The sequence below is a fragment of the Athene noctua genome, chromosome 1, assembly GCF_965140245.1.
Source record: "Athene noctua chromosome 1, bAthNoc1.hap1.1, whole genome shotgun sequence".
NCBI classification, from domain to species: Eukaryota; Metazoa; Chordata; class Aves; order Strigiformes; family Strigidae; genus Athene; species Athene noctua.
In genome coordinates this window covers 104,801,358-104,808,302 of record NC_134037.1, presented here as the reverse complement: position 1 = coordinate 104,808,302, position 6,945 = coordinate 104,801,358, and the positions used below count along the sequence as shown (strand labels likewise).

Genomic DNA, 6,945 nt, shown 5'->3' with positions numbered 1-6,945 from the left:
CAAAATCAAGAATCTGCTATTTCTCCCTCTCAGCTCCTGATCCTCTTACCATTAATAATCTGAGTAATCCTGACTCCAACGAATCTGCTGACGTACTCCTTCTGTAAGGTGTACAAGTAGCACAAAAAGCACAGCGACTCAAACCCAGAATCAATTCTCATTTATTACCATTTTCCGGAATTTCCACCATTTGTATGAGTCCATAAATTCCGGTGTCACAGTTTTAGAGAGGTATCTCCCTTCGACATTTTTGCAGGTGCCCATTGGTATCAAAAGTATTTGTATACACTTTTCGGAAGGTGGATAACTTCAGATAAATGTAGTCTAAGGCCAGAACAATTTTGCAAGTTGTCCATCAGCTGTGACACGCGAGAGCACCTGCGTGTTTCTTATACTCGCACCGTTCTTAAGCCTCCCGGGTCTGGGGCCATCCATCCAAGGCTGACCGGTAGTCCCGACTTTCCTGAGGGTGCTCCTGGCTTGCCGCAGCATCGGGAGCAGCTTTCCCGCACCCCCCCCCGCGCCAACCGCCCCTTTCACACCCACTCCAGGTTTCCTCCGGCCGGTTTTCCCGCGAGGCGCGTGCGTGGCGACGGCACCCGGGTGGGGGGGTTCCCGCTACCCGATAACCGCCCACTCTGGCGGCGGAGGTCACGCAGCCAGCGGCAGAGCCAAAGGGCTCGAGTGGGAAGGAGCAGGAGGAGCGAAGGTAGGGCTGGAGGGAGGGAGGGAGGGAGAAGAAACCGTGCTGTAAGGCGAGACGGAGGGAGATGAATGGCGGGTCACGGCGGGGCAGAAGAGGGGCGGCAGGGGGGCACCCTGCCTACCTACGGGGGGAGAGCTGGCAGGGGGAACGCAGGGGCTCCAACCCCACGCATGCCAAAGCTGCCCCGGCGCCGCTCCGCACCCCCGAGTCCTTCTGGGGGTGCCCCCGCCCCGGGCCGGGCCGGGCCGCCGCAGCGCCTCCCCCCACCCCGCTCCCTCCCCGACACGTGCGCGCAGCCCCACGGCGGGTCGCGACCGGCCCGGGCCCCGCGCCGACACGCGCGGCGGGAGGGGCGGGGAAGGGGCCGGTTCGCCCCGGCGGGGGGGCGGGAGGAGGCGGAGAGGAGGGGCGGGGGGCGGAGGGGAGGGCGCCCCGCGCCTGGCAGCTCTGCCCTCCTCGGGAGCGCGGCGGCCGGCACCCGCCCGGATTGGCAGGAGCCTGTGCCCTCCTCTTCCTCCCTCCTTTTCCCTCCTCCGCGGGGTGGGTTTCAGCCCTCCTTCCTTGGGGAGGGGGGGAGAATAGTTTTTTTCTTTTTTTTAAAAAAAAAGGAAAAAAGAACAAGCAGAGAGAGAAAAGAAATCCCAAGTCGCGTCCCCGACGTCTCCGGGCCCCGCGGCCGCAGCGGCCGCCCCACATTCCTGGCATTCCTGGGCCGTGACTCCCCGCGCCGCCCCGGCCCCAGCCCGGCCCCGGCCCCGCCGCCTCCGGCTCGCCCGCCCGCCGGCCCCGCTCGCCCCCGCGGGACACCAGTCCCCTCCCTCCCGCCCTGCCTCCCTCCTTCCCGCACCCCGCGGGCGGCAGCAGGAGCTCAGGGCTCCCTGGCCCCCCGCGCCGCCGCCGCCGCCGCCGGGCGGCCCCAGCTGCCGGCCGCCCCACCGAAGTTCCCCGCGGTGGCCGGGCCGGGGCGGCGGGAGCGGGTCTCCCTTCCCCAGCGCCTCCGGGGAGCGGCCCGCAGCTCTCCCCGCCCGCTGCGGGTCCCGCCGGCCCCCGCCGCCGCCCGGGCCGGGGCAGCCGCCTCCCGCGGGAGCGCACAAAGCCGGAGCCGAGCAGCAGGTAAGGAGCCGCCGCCGAGTTCGCTCGAGTTTGGGCTGGGGCCCCTCGGCCCCCACCCGCGCTGACTTTGGGACAGCCCGAGTCGCGCCTTTTCCTCCGTGGGCGCGACGGGCAGCGTTTGCGTGAGGCTCGCTGTGCACCGCAACGGGCAGTTCCAGTATGCGCTGCGGCTTGTACATTACGAAAATAGCTAAGCTTGGGTTACAGACGCCGGTCGGTGACCTGCGATAAACAAGCCTCGGACGGTCCGTCCAGCCTGGGAATTTAATCTGCTAGGCACCCAGATAACGTGGCGTTCGCATAATCGAGAGGAATTTGTAAAGACCCGGGCGCGGGCAGGACGCTCGGCTGGGCTGCTCGTATTTACACCGCGGCATGCCTGTGTTTGTCTCCCCCCGCCCAGGGGTTTACCTCCTCCTTTGTTAGGTACAGTCAAGCCTAAACTGGCCGGTCGTCTTCAGCAGATATGTTCACGCAGAGCTGTGCAGGAAAGATCGCAGCGAAGCGGCGGAGAATGACATCTCCTCTCATTTCTGATGTGGCAAAGTCAATGAATTCTTAAGATCCCAAACTAGCTCTCTTTATTGCAGTGTGTTTGGGACGAGCGTTACATAATACATGTGTGGTATGGGGATGTAATTTGCACTGGAGATTTCCTATCGAGAACCTTTTATCTCTAGATTTGCGTAAAAATCATCATGCGTTTCCATTATAAGCAACTCTTTGGGTGTTTGTAACTTTAACAAGGTGGGAACAGACAGTGACCGGTAAAGGCTCAGATTCACTATGTTGCTGCCCAGAATGTTTTCTGGGATTTTTGGCATGTAGCCTGAAACCATAGCTGAAGGAAATACTTTTACCAGAAGCCAGTTCTTTTTTCTTAAAACTCTGGGAAGATAATCACTACTGGGTTGGGTTATTCTGAAAGCACTGTTATATCATGAAGCTCTTTAGCGTTTGGAAAAATATGCATATAAAATGGCTCCCCCCAAATCACAAGTCACCACCTGCCAGTCTCCATATCATGGAGAGAAGGTAGTCAGGTCTTTTTGGAGAGAGCTGCGAGGGGAGGCAGTCCCGGCAGGGACTGCACTCTTCTTATCCAGCTGAGAAAGTCCCATCAAATATGAGTGAGAAAATACAGATTATACAGCTTTTGCTCTTGCCCTCTGGGGGGCCTGTAGCTGACATCTAGTACTTGTTACGTGGTGTAAAATAAAGCGTGTGTTGATATTATAGTAATGCAAATAAGCTCTAGGCCCTGTTCTGTTATTGGCAGTACTTTCTTGTACTTTTTTTGCTTTCTGTAGGAGGCTGTGCCAGAGTTGCTTACAGGCAGAGGGCACTTGTGTGTATCTAATGGTCGTGATGCAAAGGCTGGGAGCTTTGCAAACTTACGGTTTGAAGCACAGCCTGTCAGCTAACAGGTAGTCCCCAAAATCTGTGGCAGAGCTTGTGGTGATCGATTCCACCACTGCGTTTGTGTGCAAGAAGCTTGAAAGCACAACTGTCTCTGCAACCTCAGAGGGTCTGGTGGTGCAGATCAAGGCCAGAGCAAGGGCTGTGGGACTCACGTCTGTACTGAGCAAATTGAGCTTTTCATGTACATTATACTTAAAGTTTTAAATGTGTCTTTTAAATGTTTCTGTAATAGTAGCAGAAGTAGCTTTGGTGTAGTGTTGTTCGTGAGGGTTAATTAGCAGCCAATGTTAATACTAATGACTGACTTTTCTCCTGGTCTTTCTTGTCCAGCAGAAGCCCGTGAGTCAGTTATCGTAACTTAGGTATAGAAGGGCTTTCCGTGAAATACATCTGCTTTCGTACACTTAGCAAGTTGCCTTGGCCGCCAGTGGCTCCTCCAATCTTGGAGAAAGTATTTAGTATATAAAAAATAATTGTCTACATACTTCTGGTGACTCTAGAGTTTCCTTTTTCTATGTTTCTTTTGTACCACTACAGCCAAAGGAGCTGCTCTTCATTCTGTTTCTCTTCATAACCAGTGAGGCAGCATTTGGTTACATGTTACTCAAGTGTAGCCCATTTGAATCTGGATTTAAGTTTATTAGAGATATATGCAGTGTGCAAAGTGTTCTTGAAATCCAGCTCCTCAACTGGAAGCAAGTCCTCTGTTACAAGGGTTAGTAAGCTGAGGGGGTTTTATAAACTGCTGGTAGTATACAAAGGTAAGAAGTTTTTAGCAGGCAGTGCCGCTTGGTAGCATATGGGTCCTAGTCCTGCAAAGACCCACCCATGTGCTTAAATTCGCATTCATGAATAGTGCTTTTGAAATCACAGAATTTCTTTTATATACATAATAATAAACAAGTATACAAGTCTTTGCAGGAGCCAGGCTATAATACTTAGTATGCAATATGTGCATGTGCATCCAGCTCGATTACAAGATTTCAATACAGGCTTAACTTTTATGCTGACCATATGCCATAAAATTCTTTTTATGTCTAAGTCCATTGTGAAGTGCAGTGTGTCTTGGCCTATTAAACTTTGTGGAGTTCCACAGGAACAGCTTCTGGTCTGTGAAAACAAACCATTACCCTGTAGATGTTCCTCCTGTGAGGAGTATGCCTCTGCACAAGATTCTCTGAAATTTTATGGTCTGGTTCCATTTTATTAATCTACCGGTTCTCTATTCTCTGTGGCAGCTGCTGACCCTACCTCTTAGATAGTTTTAAAAAATATATTAAAAAAAATAAAGACTAGATCCTAAAGGAACTGAGGTAGACCTGAGCTGAAGTCCAAGGTCATGATAAAAGTGTGGTTTTGGTTCCACTGTGCGCCTAGTGCAGGAGACCACAGAACCCAGTGGGCACTCGTAGCTGCCTCTAGTTGTGCTGGATCTGGTTCATGTCCAGAGCAAGTGTAGCCTGTCCTGTGTAGGTGCCCCTCTTCTGCCAAAGGCCTTCTGGCTTGCTGTGCACTTGGAGCTGAGGAGATGATCTGTAAGGAGACATCTCACACGCTCTGAAGGAATAGAGCTCCTCACAAACGTGGAAATAGCCCCGGGAGCAGGAACTGCAGTCCGTAACTCTTCCCCTTTCTTCTTTCCCCTGGCCTGTAGGAGGGAACGAGGAGAACTCTGTAACGTGAAAGGATCAATGAGTCAAATGTACAAGCGTCCAAAAGCTGACAGCTGCTTTATCAATTTCTGGAGGTTTTGCAGACTTGTTCTTCATCTCTTTTGTGAAATAGTGTGATTTTGAGGCAGTAACACTATAACTATTGTTGGGTTGATTGCGTTATTGGGATGGTTATTTTATTTTTTCTGTATCTTGGTAGTATTTGGCTTGACTATCCAGTTTTGGGGGATAGTATTTTGTTTTGGTTTGTTTTTGTTGTTGTAAAGCCACCCTACAAAATGGTGTTTATAATTGAAACGTCTGGTTTTGTCATAATAAGCAACCAGAACATAAAAATGGAGCTTGCTGGAAATTTTGAAGCTAAAATATAGAACAAGGTACAGCTTATCTTAAATATATGGGGAATCAAAGTTGTTATTGATGTTATTATTTTTTAGATTAAAATCAGATTTGGATTTCCTGTTAAATGCATACATACTATCTTTTTCTTCTGCCTGCACCTCTGCTGTTCAAATAAACCTTTAGGCAATTTTAATCTGTTTATTCACAGCTGATGCTTTGTTAGTCAAGAAAGCTTAGTACAGGTTTTACTGTTTCCTTTAAGATAGCACAGTTGAGCTATTTTTCTTTTGAATTAATGAGAATGATTTTCACTAGCTAAATCTGTTCATTTTTACTTGTTAACATATAATGAAATACATTGTTAAAGCAAATTTATGGAATTCAAGGATGACTTAACGTGAAGGTTTGAAGCATTAAGAGCATTCTATTTTCATTGTCTTCAGCTTTCAGTGTCCATGCATAATGTAATGAAATTTGGCCTAGTTTTATTTTGCAAGATTAGATTGTGGTCAAATAAAGGTAATGTAACTATGCAAATACAATGCCTTGCCATCTGAATGATGTTGATTGGTATTTTTGCCTTTAGATGCAGAGGAAAGTAAAGAAGGCTTTAAGATTGCTCTTTAAAGTGCTTCTCAAGGTCAGTAAATCGGTGCTAAAAGTGCCATCTGGAATTAAGGATGTGAGACTATGATGCAGCACAAAGCATGTAAAAGGAATGTGCGTATTTGTTTTAAAATATATTTCCCCCCATCATTGCTGCTGTAATAAGCAGTTGTACATATTATAGTCAACTATATATGAGCAACTTCTGAAAATACCTAAGGCACTATAGACTTAGCACTAATTAAGCATAAATTTAGGTAACATTAACAAGGATTTCTAACCAAAGGATTTTTCTGGAGGGAGTCAGGTCTGTGACATGTTGGATGGGTGGTGTCCTGGGAAGAAGAAAACAAGGACCTACAGCTCACCTCTGATGTCCTGTAGACATGGTGGCTGCTTGCATTCTGCTCATGTGAAGAGTTCAGATACTGAGCTTTGCTTAAAACCAAGTCAGTCTTTTGGAAACTGCAGCTCTGCTTTCTAGTTCTCAAAGAGTGTACTTTTTCTTATGACTAAGACTATTTTTTTGTCATTAACAATGTAAACCTTAAATTACCATGTGATGTAGAAACAACTCTGAAAAGAGGGTGGTGAACGTGTATGTTGGTGATCTAATAAACTAGATGAATGATGGTGTGCCAAAACTTGCTAATGATGCAAAAGTATTTGGATTAGGCAAGACTGAAGAAGACTGAGAAATTATAAAGGGTATCCAAGAAAGCTGGGTAAAAGGGAAGCATAGCAGATGATGTTGATAAATTCAAGAATATGCATGTTAGAGGGAATAATCAAATTACTTGTTCATGTTACTGGATTGTAAATTACCTATATTTATTAAGGTGGGGAGGAAGATTTAAACATTTTTGATTTGAACTTGTGCACCCTCCTTAAGCTTAGCATTGGGCAGAAAAAAAAATACCACAGTCATTGTTCAATGCTGTGTTAATAACACAGGACATTATTAAACTTGTGCTCAAATTCACCTGGAATAATCAATTTGTGATCTCCTATCGAAGACGAGAGATTGGAAGATATTCATATGAAGTTGAACTGAAAATACTAGCATAGCTTTGTTTCAAAGAG

At 48.2% G+C, this 6,945-nt stretch overlaps 1 protein-coding gene across 2 annotated transcripts in view; it reads left to right on the top strand.

Annotated features, from left to right (window-relative positions):
- The first annotated feature begins 670 nt into the window (after nt 1-670).
- The window catches only part of PTPN14 (protein tyrosine phosphatase non-receptor type 14), a 123,044-nt gene continuing 116,769 nt past the window's right edge, over nt 671-6,945 (top strand). Inside the window, exon 1 of one of the 2 annotated variants that reach the window (XM_074897206.1) lies at nt 671-709. The gene's annotated coding sequence lies outside the window, so the exon portion shown is untranslated. Of the gene's footprint in view, nt 710-1,260; nt 1,820-6,945 lie in introns of those variants that run through there. The other variant, XM_074897205.1, reaches the window with a different exon arrangement.